This window comes from Lipotes vexillifer, unplaced genomic scaffold (assembly GCF_000442215.2).
Source record: "Lipotes vexillifer unplaced genomic scaffold, Lipotes_vexillifer_v1.1 scaffold1545, whole genome shotgun sequence".
In the NCBI taxonomy this organism is placed as follows: Eukaryota; Metazoa; Chordata; class Mammalia; order Artiodactyla; family Lipotidae; genus Lipotes; species Lipotes vexillifer.
The window spans coordinates 183,433-198,791 of record NW_006789763.1 but is presented as its reverse complement, the minus strand read 5'-3'; positions in this window follow the sequence as shown (position 1 = coordinate 198,791).

Genomic DNA, 15,359 nt, shown 5'->3' with positions numbered 1-15,359 from the left:
CTTTCCCTATAGACATGTCTGGGTGTCAGTACCCACACATTCACTGTCGACATGGCCTCGTATGGCCAGAGGGACTTTGCAGATGGGATTAAGTTAAGGGTCTGGAGTTGGGAGATTATCCCGGATCATCTGCGTGGGCTCAACGTGGTCAGAAGGATCCTTGTAAGACGGAGGTGGGAGTTTGGGGAGCCAGCCTTGAATACAGAAGCAGATTGGAGGGACACAGGTGCCTCTACAAGCTGCAAGAGGTGAGAAACACTCTCCCCTGGAGCCTCCAGGTGGAACCACCCCTGCCGACACCTTGATTTTAGCTCCTTTGAGACTCCTGACCTCCAGAGTGAAAGAAAATAAATGTGTTGTTTCAAGCCACTAAATTTGTGGCTATTTGTTACAGCAGCAGTGGGAAATTAATACACATGGTAACTCTGTATTTAACTTTTGGGGAACTGCCACACTGTTTTCCAGATGGCTGCACCATTTTCCATTCCCACCAGTACCTGGCATGGTCCATCCCTTTGATCTTAGCCATTCTAGGGGGTGCGTACCTCACTGTGGCTTTAGTTTGCTTTTCCCTAATGATGAGTGTCTTTTCACGTGCTTATTAGCCATTCAGATATATTCTCTGGTGACGTGTCTATTAAAATCTTTTGCCCATTTAAAACTCATGGTCTTGGGATTTCCCTGGTGGTGCAGTGGTTAAGAATCCTCCTGCCGATGCAGGGGACATGGGTTCGAGCCCTGGTCCGGGAGGATCCCACATGCCACGGAGCGACTAAGCCAGTGCACCACAACTACTGAGCCTGCGCTCTAGAGCCCGTGAGCCACAACTACTGAGCCCGCGTGCCACAGCTACTGAAGCCTGTGTGCCTAGAGCCCATGCTCCACAGCAAGAGAAGCCACTGCAATGAGAAGCCTGTGCACTGCAACAAAGAGTAGCCCTCGCTCACCACAACTAGAGAAACCCCGTGCACAGCAATGAAGATCCAACACAGCCAAAAATAAATAAATAAATAAATAAATATGGTCTTTTCCATATATCATGATACACTGATTTGTTTCCTTCTTAAAGGTAGCTGTTCCCTGACTTTTATCATGGTGCATCAGTTTCGCCTATTTTTTTTTTTTTTTTTTTGGGTAGGGTGGTACGTGGGCCTCTCACTGCTGTGGCCTCTCCCATCGCGGAGCACAGGCTCTGGACACGCAGGCTCAGCGGCCATGGCTCACGGGCCCAGCCGCTCCGCGGCACGTGGGATCTTCCCGGACCGGGGCATGAACCCGCGTCCCTGCATCAGCAGGCGGACTCCCAACCGCTGCGCCACCGGGAAGCCCAGTTTTGCCTATTTTTGTTTTAGGTGAATGGGATGACGTTGCGTGTGCTCTTCTGTACTCAGTGTCTCACTCGTCATGTTTGCAAGTCATCCATATCACGGTGTGTGATTTCTAGATTTTTCATTCTTAGTGCTGAATAATTTCCCATTGTGAAAACCCACCAGTAATCTATCCATTCTACTGTTTATGGCATTTGAGCAGTTTCAGTTTGGCTCAGTGCTGCTATGACCATGCTTATGTGTGCCTTTGAGGGCCCAGGGTTACACACTTTTGTGCTGAAATCGACAGGTATATACCTAGGGGTGGAATTGATGTGTTACAGCACTCAGCTTGAGAAGATGCCACCAAGCTTTCCCACCGGGGGTGTACAGATCCAGGCCAGGTTGCTTTTGTCATTGGACATTTTCACTGTGGGGACCACACCCAAGTGACACTGTTGTTGATCAGTGTGGCCCACACTGTCACCTTTGAGCTGTGGAAGCACAGGTGAGTGTAGAGATTGGAAACTAGGACTGGGCTGGGGAGAGACCAAGGTTGGTGTAGAGATGAGTTAGTAAAGGTCTATTTAGTGCCTACTCTGAGCCCAGCACTACTGCAGAAAGCATCCAGCCCCTCATGTTGGGGGATTTAACTTAGGGGCACGTATGATTTAAGTGTGTGCGGGTATACTGGTGATCTGTGAAACAGGTGCGAGAGCATTTAGTATTTTCTGCTGTTGCCAAGTTACATCCTTTGCCATCTGTCAGACGAGCCCAGAAAGAACAGAAATGGCGGCATCAAACTGCCGTCATCCAGGGGCATCCGAGAACGACCCTGTCCTTCACCCAAGACCCTCCTCCAAGTCAGCAGCAGAAACAAAGTTGGAAAACATTTTCTCTCCACTGAGACCAATTCTTGGTGGATTTCCTTCCACAAGGAGCAGGTGGTCTATGGAGTTGCTGACTTACCCTGTATTAAATCTCCCTTTTCTAAGCCTCAAAATTCTTAACATCCCTCTAAAAAACAACCTGGTTCTCTACGAGTCTCCAAATAGTCTTTTCCTCTACATCGGGAACATGAAAGGGCTCAGGCATGTAACACCAATGAGGACGCCCCAGCAGGGAAGTGGACCCCAGCCCAGGGGAAAGGGACACTGGCCACGCCCTGCTCGGACCTCAGCCCAGGGCCACCGAGGTGCAGGTGAAAGTCTGGGTTTTTATGTGAACGTCTTTTCCCCCTTTTTAAAGTGGGAAGAAGCAGGCCCCAATAAAACATCTTTCAATCTCTGCTTTACATGCTTTTATTTATTTACTTACTTTTTGGCCTCGGTCTGCGGCATGTGGTATCTTAACTCCCCAACCAGGGATGGAACCCACGCCCCCTGCATTGGAAGCACGGCATCTTAACCACTGGACTGCCAGGGAAGTCCCTACATGCTTTTACCTGTGATTTGAACCAGCAAAATCATACTTTAACGAAGGGGCTCCAGTAGGGGGGACCTTGCGGAGCTCAGCGCTTCTCAGACCCCTGCAAAAGCCTGAGCGTCTGCCCTATAACCAGTCCCTCGGGCATGCCCCACAGGGATCCACTTCCTCAGGAACTGGGACTGCTCCAGCTACTGCGGCCGCCTCCGCCAGGGGCTCCGGGAAGTGAGATGTCCTCCCGCTGTGCTTGCTGGGTGATGCATCCCCTGGGGTGTGTCCACATTTGAATGCATGACTCTCTCTAAATTTAGCTCTCCTGATCCCACTGAGACTCACTGTGGGCACCATCCTTCCTCTGCTCACCTGCCAGAGCTGTGTCATTTTGTCATTAGGAGAACCCGGTAGGGAGGCACGCACGCAGAGAAGGCCACGGGCCGCCACAGGCATGGACAGCCTCCACAATCTGGGCCCAGTCCACAGAGAGCTGGCCTCTGCCTCCTGCTTCCCAGAGCCTGGGGTCGGTGGGAACCACCTACCTCCTGCCTACGAGGCTGGCAGTCAGGCGTGCAACAGGGCATCCAGCCTGGCCGACCTGGAGGTGGGAAGGAGCAGCAGGGTGTGGGCTGAACCCGGCAGACTGGATTTAGGAGGCCCAGAGGCGTGATTTCAGTGCTGGGACCAGTGCTCGGGAGTCTACTGGGCTGGACAGGCTGATTAGCATACAGATGATGGCTGGTGAGTGAACAGCATAGAAATGATGATGGTGGCAAATGCTGTTTCCTGTGCGGGGGACGGGGTAACAGTTTTGTTCCCAGAGAGTTAAATCTCAGGGATCACATTCAGTCTGTCGAAGTGCTGGATAAACCTGTCTGGGCTCTCACAGCCCTGCCCATGGCCCTGGGAGGCTGAGTCAGAGTCGTCTGAGGGAGTGGGCTGGGGGAGGGCGGGTTCACAGGGACAAAACCCACCTGAGCTCTCCCTGGGCAACGCCCCCAAATGCCCCAGCTCCACTCAGCTTCCAGGTCTGAATTCCCTGTGTAAATAAATGAAAATTGGTGGATTTAGGGGACCTGAAGATTTGCAGAATTTGGGATATGTGGACATAGGTGGGTTTTGGACTAGAAAGGTCTCCCTGCCGCCTGCGGTCTGCATTCTGTCTGGAATGGGTCAAGTTTGGTCCAGAGAGGGTTTTTTTAAAAATCTGAAGCAATATTTATGTATTTGGAAACTTCTCTTGAAGAACTGGAATGTCTGCAACTTTGGGCTGCGATTCTGGGATTCTGGCATGTACATGCTGTCCTGGGGCCGGGGAGTGGCTGTCCCTGTGGACTCAGTGTGTCCCTCCCCTGCCCCTCCCCGACTCAGCCTTGCCAGGCATTAACCCCTTAGTCACCAGGTCCTGAGGAGGCTGGCAGAGGGCCAGGCGCTTGTGGGGCTTGGGGCAGTGCCTGTTCACCACGGTTAGAGACGCGTTCCCATATTTCAACACTAACAATTGTTAGGGCCCGTGAACTCAAAGCCACACGGTGGGGAGGTGGTGGCAGTTGACTGTGTCCCAGGCCTCCCCAGCTGCTCTGGCCTCTCCTTGAGCGGGTCTAACACTGATCTCGGAGAGGCAGCAGTGAGTGGTGGCGTGAAGCGAGATCTTAATTCCCTGCCCGGGACTTGAACCTGGGGAGCCTGGATGAAAACCAGGAATCCCAGCCACCACACCCCCTGGCTCTTGCCCCCGGTGAACGCATTTCTCACCGAGGCAAAACTGTAAAAACAGGTGCAAAGTTTATTGTTAGGGACACGGCACAACAACAAGTGGGAGAGCACACAGAGAAACAGCCTGTTTAGTTAAGACAGAAGCAGGGCGGAGACGCACACCCGGAGAGCAAGGGTGTGGGCATCCCCCCTAACGAGGAGGACCCCAGTAAAGAGGCGGTAAAGTCACTTATATAGGGCAGGTCTTCTGGGTCTCTGTTCACCTCTGGCCAATTATCTGGATTCTTTCTCCACACCTGCCCTGCCCTAGGGCCCTCCCCAACATGCCTGAGCAACTTTTTTCCAAGATGGATTACAGCCCAGACGCCTATGGGGCGGCCTTAGCATCACCTATTATGGGGTGGTGCCCCCTCCTTTTTGACCCCTAAGGAGGCTTTCTGCGCATGTGCAATGTCTCCCTTGCCCCGAGGATGGGAGATGTATGGCCTCTTGATCTTTTAGCAGGGTTTAGTCCCACTCCGTCCCTGCCACAAACATGTCCAGTGTCCGGTTATTTACCCTATTCCTGTTGCTGGTTTTTATATCGAGGTGCAGGTCTCGAAATATACACAGGAGCCTGGTCATAAATATGTAGCCCTGGAGCCCGTTGGTCTCTTGCTTCAGCAAATGTGAACAGGGGGCTGGGGATGAACGTCCGGCCCGGAGCCCATCTTCTTTTCCCCCCAGAAGTGTGAACAGGAGGCCAGGTGTAAACGTCCAGCCTGGAGCCCATGTCCTGCCTCAGTACCTCACGTGGACCCACGGACGCGCCCGTTGGGATCAGTGCTTCCTGTCACTGGAGCAGACACGTGATGCTCCTCCCCCTCTCTCTCCCCCATCCTCTGGCTCCAGTTCCACGTCTCTTTGCAGAGGAAGGAAAGAGGAAAACCCCAAATCACACCCCTGCCCAGACCCCGCCTCACAGGACTGGGGAGTAGTGTCCCAGCAGGGCCACCCTGCACCTCCCAGAAGACACTCCTGATGCCATTTCCTCTCTGTCTCTCTGTCTGTCTTTGTCTCTGTCTCTCTCTCCATCTCTCTGTCTCCCTGTCTCTCTATCTGTCTCTGTCTGTCTGTCTCTGTCTCTCTCTGCCTCCCTGTCTCTGTCTATCTCTCTGTCTCTCTCTGTCTTTGTCTCTCTCTGTCTCTCTCTCCATCTCTCTGTCTCCCTGTCTCTATCTCTATCTGTCTCTGTCTATCTGTCTCTGTCTGTCTCTGTCTCTCTTTGTCTCCCTGTCTCTGTCTCTCTATCTCTCTGTCTCTGTCTATCTGTCTCTCTCTGTCTTTGTCTCTCTCTGTCTGTCTCTGTCTCTCTCTGTCTCCCTGTCTCTGTCTGTCTGTCTCTGTCTATCTCTCTGTCTCTCTCTACCTGTCTTTGTCTCTCTCTGTCTCTCTCTCCATCTCTCTCTGTCTCCCTGTCTCTGTCTATCTGTCTCTCTGTCTTTGTCTCTCTCTGTCTCTCTCTCCATCTCTCTGTCTCCCTGTCTCTATCTCTATCTGTCTCTGTCTCTCTATCTGTCTCTGTCTGTCTGTCTCTCTTTGTCTCCCTGTCTCTGTCTCTCTCTATCTGTCTTTGTCTCTCTATCTGTCTCTGTCTGTCTGTCTCTGTCTCTCTCTGTCTCCCTGTCTCTGTCTGTCTCTGTCTCTCTTTGTCTCCCTGTCTCTGTCTCTCTATCTCTCTGTCTCTCTCTACCTGTCTTTGTCTCTCTCTGTCTGTCTCTCCATCTCTCTGCCTCCCTGTCTCTGTCTCTCCTGTAGATTCAGCCACTGAGCTGACAGGGTCAAGGGTGACCATGAAAAGCCCATCATCTCAAAAGAGACACTTCTGCACCCAGATGGGGCCTTGAGGCTGCACGAGGTCAGTGCATTAAGTCCGCAATCAAAGGCGGCTGGAGCTCCCAGACCCCCGCTGCTGTCTCTGCGGTGAAGAGGATCCTGGCTCTCCCATCGCAGGTCCCCTCGAGGGGCCGTTTCCGTTCAGACGGGCAAAGCTCTGCCTGGAAGGTTGCCGTAGGGGTTACTCTAAGTGTGTTCTCACCCACTAAGATCCGCGCTGTCGCTCCGAGGTGACCGCTGCCACTAGTGTGGACGGAGGCTGGCGCTCTGACAGGATTTCCCCATAAAGTGTAATCGTGAAAACCTTGGGAGATGTCAGCTGGGACACCCACCCCCGCGGCAGAGGCGCTGGGGGGCCCAGGAGGAGAGACCCTCTTTGCGCAGCCCCAGGCCGGCCCCTGGGGACAGAGCTGGCTCCCGAGCCTGGGGACTGGGGTCTTCACAGGGACGGCGTCCGTCCGCAGGGCCCCCGCGGGGCTGTGAGCTCCCTCGGCTGGGCCGGCTCCCTCAGGCCGCGCCTCCCCTCGCACAGCTCTCTGTCCAGACGCCCTCCCTGTGCTGGGCATGACGGGGGGCCCGGGCACTGGGCTCAGAGGCAGAGCCCCGCTCAGTCCATCCGACCCCCCTCGTCGGGGGCAGGAACTTCCTCATGGTCCCCACCAGCATCCCGACCGCTGCCCAGGCCCCAGCCTCCGTTCTGGGATCCACAGGCTCCCAGGACCACGGGGCATGGCTGGTCCACGTGGGGTGATTTGTGGGGTTAGGCAAACCCTCAGGACGCAGACGGGCATCACTCAGCTGGTGACCAGTGGGGGAATCCGTGCCTGCTGTTGACCGACAGGCCCAGGGGCTGGGGGCAGAAGGGAGAGGGCTCTGCACCTCACCCTGGGCAATGCGCAGGGTCACCTGGATGAGACTGGACAGTCGCTGGCCCCGACCCCACCCCCTGGGGCCCCTTGTGGGTGGTTTCAGTCAGGGGACTCCTCTGACTTCAGACTCTTTGACAATTCAGCCAGGGCTCTGCTAGCACTTTCTGTGCCTCTCTGCAGACTAGAAAAAGTTACCTGCTCCAGGGGGCACCTGGATACCTGTGGAGTGGACCACAGGCTCCTCCTCAGACCCTTCCTGACCTTTCTGGGACCTCTGAGCAGTGTGCAACCTGCACCACCAGGCGGGGCAGCCCTGACGCAGGCCTTGGGAAATGGGCTTGAAGCAGCTTCAAGGTTAAAATGTGTTTGCCCAGCAGCTCCTTCTAGAAATTCATCCCAGGGAAGTATTCAGGGGTGCGTGTGAAGATTTATGATCATAGCAATGGTATTTATAATGGTGGAAAAATTGGAGACAATCAAAAGGTTTAAAAACAGGGATCCACTAAATAAATTATTGTGCAGTATTCTCACAGCTCTCGAAGCAGGCATTAAAAATAGTGCTGGGGCTTCCCTGGTGGCGCAGTGGTTGAGAGTCCGCCTGCCAATGCAGGGGACGCGGGTTTGTGCCCCAGTCCGGGAAGATGCCACATGCCGCGGAGCGGCTGGGCCCGTGAGCCGTGGCCGCTGAGCCTGCGCGTCAGGAGCCTGTGCTATGCAACGGGAGAGGCCACAACAGTGAGAGGCCCGCGTACGGCAAAAAAAAAACCCCAAAACCCCCAAAAAACCACAAGGCAAGATGTCCCGTCCCACTAATCAGCCAGGCCTTGAATGCAGCAGGTCTATGACATTTCTGCCCCCCCAATCCAGGCTAATGTGCTTTGGAGTGCGGACACCAGCCCGGGGACGCCAGCCCCACCGCTTTGCAGCGGCAGCGCCGACGCCTCCCCTGGAAACTCCCCAGGAGGTGGGCACATCAGCCTCATTAACAAAGTGACCCTGCAGCGCCTGCCCGCTGGTGTCCATTCCTGATTCCCCTCAGCCAAGCACAATGGGAGCCACTGATCTTGGTGCTACTGTAGGAAGCAGGGTCTGCTATGCTAATGCTCCATCCAGGATACCAGGCCCAGTGGGGCCCTTGGTACAGGGTTGGGGGACGGCCTGTGTGCCCTGCTTGCCTGGGGGCCATTCATGCCTTCTGTAGAGGACCCCTGCTGAGGACAAGCTGGGAAAGGAGGTTTTCTAAAGGGGAGCTCATTTCCTGCCTTCTAACCAGGGGCCCAGGACAGGAGGGGAAAAACCCACTTCACCAAGAACACGAGGTATTAGCAATAATGACATTAGTCACAGTGGGCGCAGGGCCTGTCCAAGCCCTGCCATTGCCTCATCACCTTTCCTCGGCTCCCTGGAAATAAGGCACCATCTTCACCACCATCATCACCATCAACGTGATCATCCCTATTTCGCAGAGGCCCAGCCACAGGAAGCTCAGTGATCAGCTCATGATAAAGAGATTAAATTTCTCCAAGGCTCACAAGATCCCCTTTCCCTTGGGGCCTCCTGGGCCCAGACAAGAAGCTGACCCAAGCAGACTGGGCCTCATTCAGCCAGTGGATGGGAAAAATGGGAGGGGAGGGTTCCCCTGCATCCCCTCAGGATGTGACCCGCAAGCCATCCCATCACCCCCTGCATCCCCTCAGGGCGTGACCCGCAAGCTGCTACCATCACCCCCTGCATCCCCTCAGGGCACGACCCGCAAGCCGCTGCCATCACCTCTGCTCACAGTGCATTGGGCAGAACTCCAATCCATTGTCAGATGATCCCTGATTCTGCAAAGGCGGCCAGGAAATGCAGTGTGTGCCCTGGGCAGCCATGTGCCCTGAGGATGCTCGGGGTTCTGATGCACCAGAGGGGCCGATGCGGAGGGAAGAGCCTGGGAATCTGCATTTATAACGAGATCCAATGATGCTGCTGCTGCAGGTCCAGGGACCCCAGGCTGAGTAGCAAAGCTTTAGGGGCTCAAACACCCCTGTGTCTTTCCCCGTGGGGGGCAGCTGCTCAGGACCCTAGAGGTCCCCACTCAGCCCTGTATCCCGTCATCCCCCGGGGTCCTCTCGGCAGTGCCTCGTGATGGACCCGTGAGGACAGACCCCCGCGGTCTCCTCCGCCAATTAGTGCAGCATTTCCTGCGGCGGATTCTCCCCCAGAACGCGTCCCCGGGATACCTGGCACCTGTGTTTGTTTTCCCAGCATTGATCCGATGCATGTAATGAAAGCACAGAGCTGGCTTAGCAGAGGGCTAATTTCTCCTGTCGACATCAGACATACTCAGTGCATCGCCAATACTGCTCATTAAAATTTCACCTGTGTGCACAGAGGGAAACCTAAAAATGCTCACCAGTCTCTCGCTGCCTCAGACTTCAGAGGGGAAGGTGTGTGAGGCCCTGGACCGGCGTGAGGAGACCCTGAGACTCCAGACAAGGGGAGAGGACCCCTGCGGCCTCCCGGGCGGGGAGGCTTGTCTTCAATGTGCAGAAGATGTGGGAGGGAAGGGGCCTCGGTGCACCGGGCTGCAGCGCCCGGTGGGCAGGACACACGCTCATCAGGGACCCTGAGCCGCGTCTCCAAGGCCTCCAGCCCGTGTCCCTCGCTCATACCTGAGGTCCAGCATCAGCTAATGCCCGTGAAAGATGAGAGAGTCCCACAAACCTAACTCCACAGGAATCAGCGTGGCGCAAACACTGACAAGTCAGGGTGCTGCCCACTGGGCTGCTCTGGCCGAGCCAGGGAAGGACGGGAGCTGCTTTCCTGAGGTTCACCGTCCGCCCTGCGGTGACCGCCTTGTAGCACTGACAGACCCCTTGACCCAGCCTCGCTGCATCACATTGCGGGGGGGCAGCTGCGCACCCCTCCTCCCAACCACAGTCTTCTATGCACCGTTTTACGGCAAAGGGGTCAGCCCGGAACCCCCTCCCCCAGGCTTCCAAAGTCCAAGAACTGAAGCACCAGATTCCTCCGCATTGAACCAAGTCTCCATTGCAGGACGTTTAATTTTTTCCTCCGAGCTCTCACTCCTTCAGGGAACGTCGTGGTGGGTGTTCTCTTTCTCGCCTCCTTTGCACACGAGTGGGTGTTTCTCCAGGTAGATCTGGGAAGCGGAGAAGCCAGGGCCTGTGCGGTCTTTGTGCCAATAGATGCGCCCAGATGCCTCTCCGCCGAGGGCCCTTCAAAGTACATTCTCACCAACAGCACGTAGGAATCCTCCTTCCACACATCTCTGCTGATACCCGCTATTATCAGTCGTGCTCATGTTTGCCAATCAAATAGGTGAGAAAGGATGTCTTGTTTTTTAACAAGTTTTCCCCTCATTCCTACCGAATTGAGCAGTTCCACGTTTACTGGCATTTGTAATTTCTCCCCCATGAGTCGTGTGTTTATATCCTTTGCCTGAATCTCCACCGTTGTTTATCTTTTTCATATTACTATATGGAGATGATGGCATATTCTGTGGATCCCTTGTTATGTATGGTGTGAATGTTTTCTCCAAGTCTGTGGGTAATTCTTAACTGTATCGTGAGTCGTATAGGAATTTTAAATTTTGAGGTAGTCAAGCTTATGTGTTCTTTATTTTAGCCTTTCGCATTTTCTGTGTCTTGTTTGAGGTCTTTTGTCTCTCCAGGTTCCATTTTCTTATATTTCTGTCCAATGTTTTGACAGTTTTGTTTTACATTGATGTCTGAAATCCACCTGAAATTACTTCGGGAAATGATGCGAGGCTGAAGATTAATTCTATTTTTCTCCCACAACGGTAGAGCAGTGTCTCAACACCATTTAGTGCCATCAATCCCTGTGGAAGCGAAATGCGTCCTTTCCTGTGTATTAATTTCACATACGCTAAAGTCTCTGTTTCTGGACTTTTCCTTATGTTCGATTGATCTGTTTGCTCACGTCAGCAGCCCTCCCCGTTTTCTACCCGTTAGTTTTGTGCCCGACACGGGGCGGGAGTCGCCAGCCCCTCCCTCCGTGCCTTCGTCCTTTCTTATCTTTTCTGGTCTTGCTCTTTCTCTTCAAGATGAATTTCAGATTCCGTTTGTCAATATCTCTAAAGATCTATGCCGAGCTTTCGATTGTTGTCCCACTGGACGTGTAGCGTCAAATGGAAGAAAGTCAGCCACACACTCCTGAGGCTTCTTGTTTAGGAAGGTGGCAAATCTCTGCTCCCTCTGTCAGGGCGTTGCAATGTCTCGCAAGGATGTCGTGCTGTCATCTTTGTGAGGATCTCACAGGTTAATTAGGCTCCCTCACGTATGTTAAAGTCTTGCTGCCGTTGCAAATGGAAAATTACTTTTCTGTTGAATCTTCTAAGTAGTTACTGCTGACAATTAGGACAATTTTGGTTTTTTATTAAAAAGTTTTTCTTTTGATTTGAATTCATCCTTTTGATTTTGTGATGTTGGTTTGGGAGTTTCTACTTAGACAATTATATATTCTGCAAATATGAATGACTGCATCTCTTCCTTTGCAGTATTTGTAGCACTTTTTTCGTGTCCTGTACATTACCCAGATCCTCCATCAGAAGTTGTCCATATCAATGACATCAGGCACCTTTCACGTGTTTCCTGACTTCAGTGGGAAAGCATTGATATTTCATTATGAAACATGACAGTCAATCGGTTTCTCTCAGTTCTTTGAACTTTGTATGTTTACAATGTCCTGTATAGTACTCCTGCTTAGTGCCCCCAAATGTTTTATAAACCATACACCCACATCCTGAGATGATGAAAAGGATGTAGGAATAAAACCAACCAGAGCTGCTGCCCAAAAGTCGCAGCCAGGTTCCTGACCCTGGGCAGGTAAAGGTGGACTTTTCTTCTGGGGAAATGGACAGAGAGAGACCCTGCATCACCTTTGGGCTCCCACAGCCTCCATGACTCTCAGGCCAGAGCCATGGGGAAGACGAATGGAAATCCACCCAACACGGATCAAATTATGATTTGAATTAAAGAAAAAGTGAGATTTCCAAATGTTTCAGGTTTACAAATTCAACCCCTTCATTGCAGATGAGCTCCCTGCCTCAAGGAAAGTCCACAGTCATATACTTTTCATTTATATGGTCATCCTAGTCACCTGATACCACCTGTGTCCCCTAGGAAGTTTCTCAGGGGCATCTCAGGAAGTCTTATACCACAAGAGTAGGTGGCGGGGCATTGCCAAAGTCTCCATCACAAGTGAGTGACTCATTATGTATAGATCCTCAATAAGGATTCATATCTGGTCCTTATAGGACTGTGGATACAAGGAATTAGCAACGTCAAGTCCCATTCTCCACAGAAAGGGCCCTAGGACAAAACTATAGGTGAAGAAAGGCACCCAAGTCCCAAACTCCTGGTCTGAGCCAGGCGCAAGGCTTGGAAAAGTTGGGGGAAAACCATGATAATAGAGCCAGCCTCCTTCATGTGGTGTCATAGTGATGTTCACTAGATACGTCTGCTTATCACCTTTCTGCGAACATGGAACGATTGCACCTCCAGGCCCCTCGTGGTTGGTTGGGAACAGTGACTGGTTCAATGAGTTTTCAATGGATATGACACATGCCATATCTAATCAAAGGATTTAGTTGCCAAGTGGAGGTTCTCAGGGACTCTCTTTCCTTCTGGCATAGCGACTGGTAGCATTTAAGGTGATGACTGCTCCACCTGCAATGACCTATTGTGGATGTGTAGCATGAGTAATACATAAACCTTTAGAATTGGGAGCCGCTGAAGATTTGATATTTTGCTCCCGCAGCACAGTTCAGCCTGTTATGACTATTGTACCTCTAGCTCCTCTCCTCTTATTTGCTTACCTTAAAATGTAGCATTTCCTCGCACATAGTAGGAGCTTGATTAATACAGATGGATGGATGGACAGCTGGGTAGTGTAATGGTGCCACAGCCCTCCAGAGACTCAGCAGTGTCTGGTCTCATGGTCCTGGAAAGCGGCACACTAGCAGAACTTGGAACTTTCTCTTCACCCACATCATGCACATGGACGTTATGTTGTCCTTAGGTGTCATTGTCACATATGCAGGACCTACTTTGTGCGAGGCACATAAGCCATAATCCAAGTAGTGTGATGCTAGAAAGAAGCTCTTTGGCAAAAGGATCCTCTCCTTGTCCGTCTGGTAGCTCTTCCGCTACTAGAATGCTATTCCTCTGAGCTAAGCAGTGGCTTGTTCAGGCTCCTTAACAAACCATGCAGCTGTGTCCAGTTCAACGTGCAGGAGTGTGTTGGCGTCTTTCCTCCAGGCAGAATCATGACATAGTGCCTGGACCCAGGCTTCATGACACGTGGGGAGAGGAAGATGCATGTCCAAAAGGAAGGGGAACCAATGGTATTGGGATGAATTCTCAAAGCTGACTATGTGTTTGTACATGTGTTTGTGTGTGAATGTGTGTATGTATATTTGAGTGTGATTGTGTTGAGCGTGTGTATGTGTGTTTAAGTGTGTGTGTTTGGTGCAAGCTCACCTTTCCTCTCAAAGGTCAGGAGTCACACAGTTTGTCTCCTTTTGTGACAGAAACATATGACGAGCAGTGGTTCATTAGATGTGCTTGACACTGTTTACTACTCTGCAGCCCATGAAAAGATGTAACAAGATTTTAGATAAGCCATCAAAGCACATGCTAAAGGAAGATGAAAAATCTTAGAGGAGACTTCTGAGTGCACCTAGGAAACACCATTAGGGAGAAAAGTAACTTTCAAGTGTCCTGGGAAGACCATGGAAAGCAGAAGATTAGTAAGTGTGCTGTTGCCATCGGTGGCATAGAAGGTGGTGGGTGAATCAGCAGGGGAAAGTGAATGTTTTCTCTCTGAATATCAATTTCTTCACCTGCAAAATTGACCTACTTGGCAATGAAGTTTTAAGAATGAAACAGGATATCATGTTGTGAAACTCCTGGGACAGGGGCACATGTCTCAATAATATGTCAATAATTATGTCTCAGTAATTGAGCACAGGTGCTCAATAAGGTGTCACTCATGCAGCCGACATTTATCATCCAGTATTCCCAGAACAGTAAGATACCACATCATCCCATTATGGCTGATGCTCCTCCTAAACATGAAATTTCAACCTTCTCAATTGACTCCCTTTCCTAGCCACGGTAACTGGTCTAAGGCTGGACTGTTGACACCCACTGGACCAAATAATCAGGGAGGGAAGGATCTCATCTTTTATATATCGAGTCTCTGTAGTAGTCAGTGTGTGGGGTCTGTGGGGAAAGTCAGTGTGAGGTAAAGGAGATCAAAGTCTGCACACAGACAGAAACAGAAGATGGAGAGAGAGAGAGACGTGGCTATTTGAAAGTAAAGCTGAGCGTTGACTAACACAATTTCCTTATTTTCTTGAGATATCTTAATTTCTCATTTATTTTTATTGAAGTATAATTGACTTATAATATTATACTAGTTTCAGGTGTACAACATAGTGATCTGGTACTTTTATACACTACAAAATGTTCACCTTTTAAATTCTATTTATAATCTGTCACCATACAAGTTATTACATTATTATTGACTTTATTCCTATGCTGTACATCGCATCCATTCCTGGGACTCATATATTGATACTTTATGACTGGGAGTTTATACCCCTTAATCTCCCTCACCTGTTTCACTCATCCCCCCATCCCCCTCCCCACTGGCGACCTCAAGCTTGTTCTCTGTGTCTGTGTGTCTGTTTCTGTTTTGTTGCGTTTGTTCTTTTTTTAGTTTGTGTTTTAGATTCCACATATAGTCAAAATCATATGATTGTCTTTCTCTGTCCGACTTAATCCACTTAGCATAACACCCTCTAGGTCCATCCATATTGTTGCAGATGGCAAGATTTCATTCTTTTTTATGGCCAAGTAATATTCTACCGTACATATGTACCACATCTTCTTTATCCATTCATCAGTTGATGGACACTTTCATTGTTTCCATATCTTGGCTATTGTAAATAGTGTTGCTATTAACATTGGGGCGTATGTATCTTTTGACCTAGAGTTTTTGTTTCTTTGGAAAAAATACCCAGAAGTGGAATTGGTGGATCATATAGCAATTCTATTTTTAATTTTAATTTTAATTTTTAATTTTTTGAGGAACCTCCATACTGTTTTCCATAGTGGCAGCACCAATTTACATTCCCACCAAC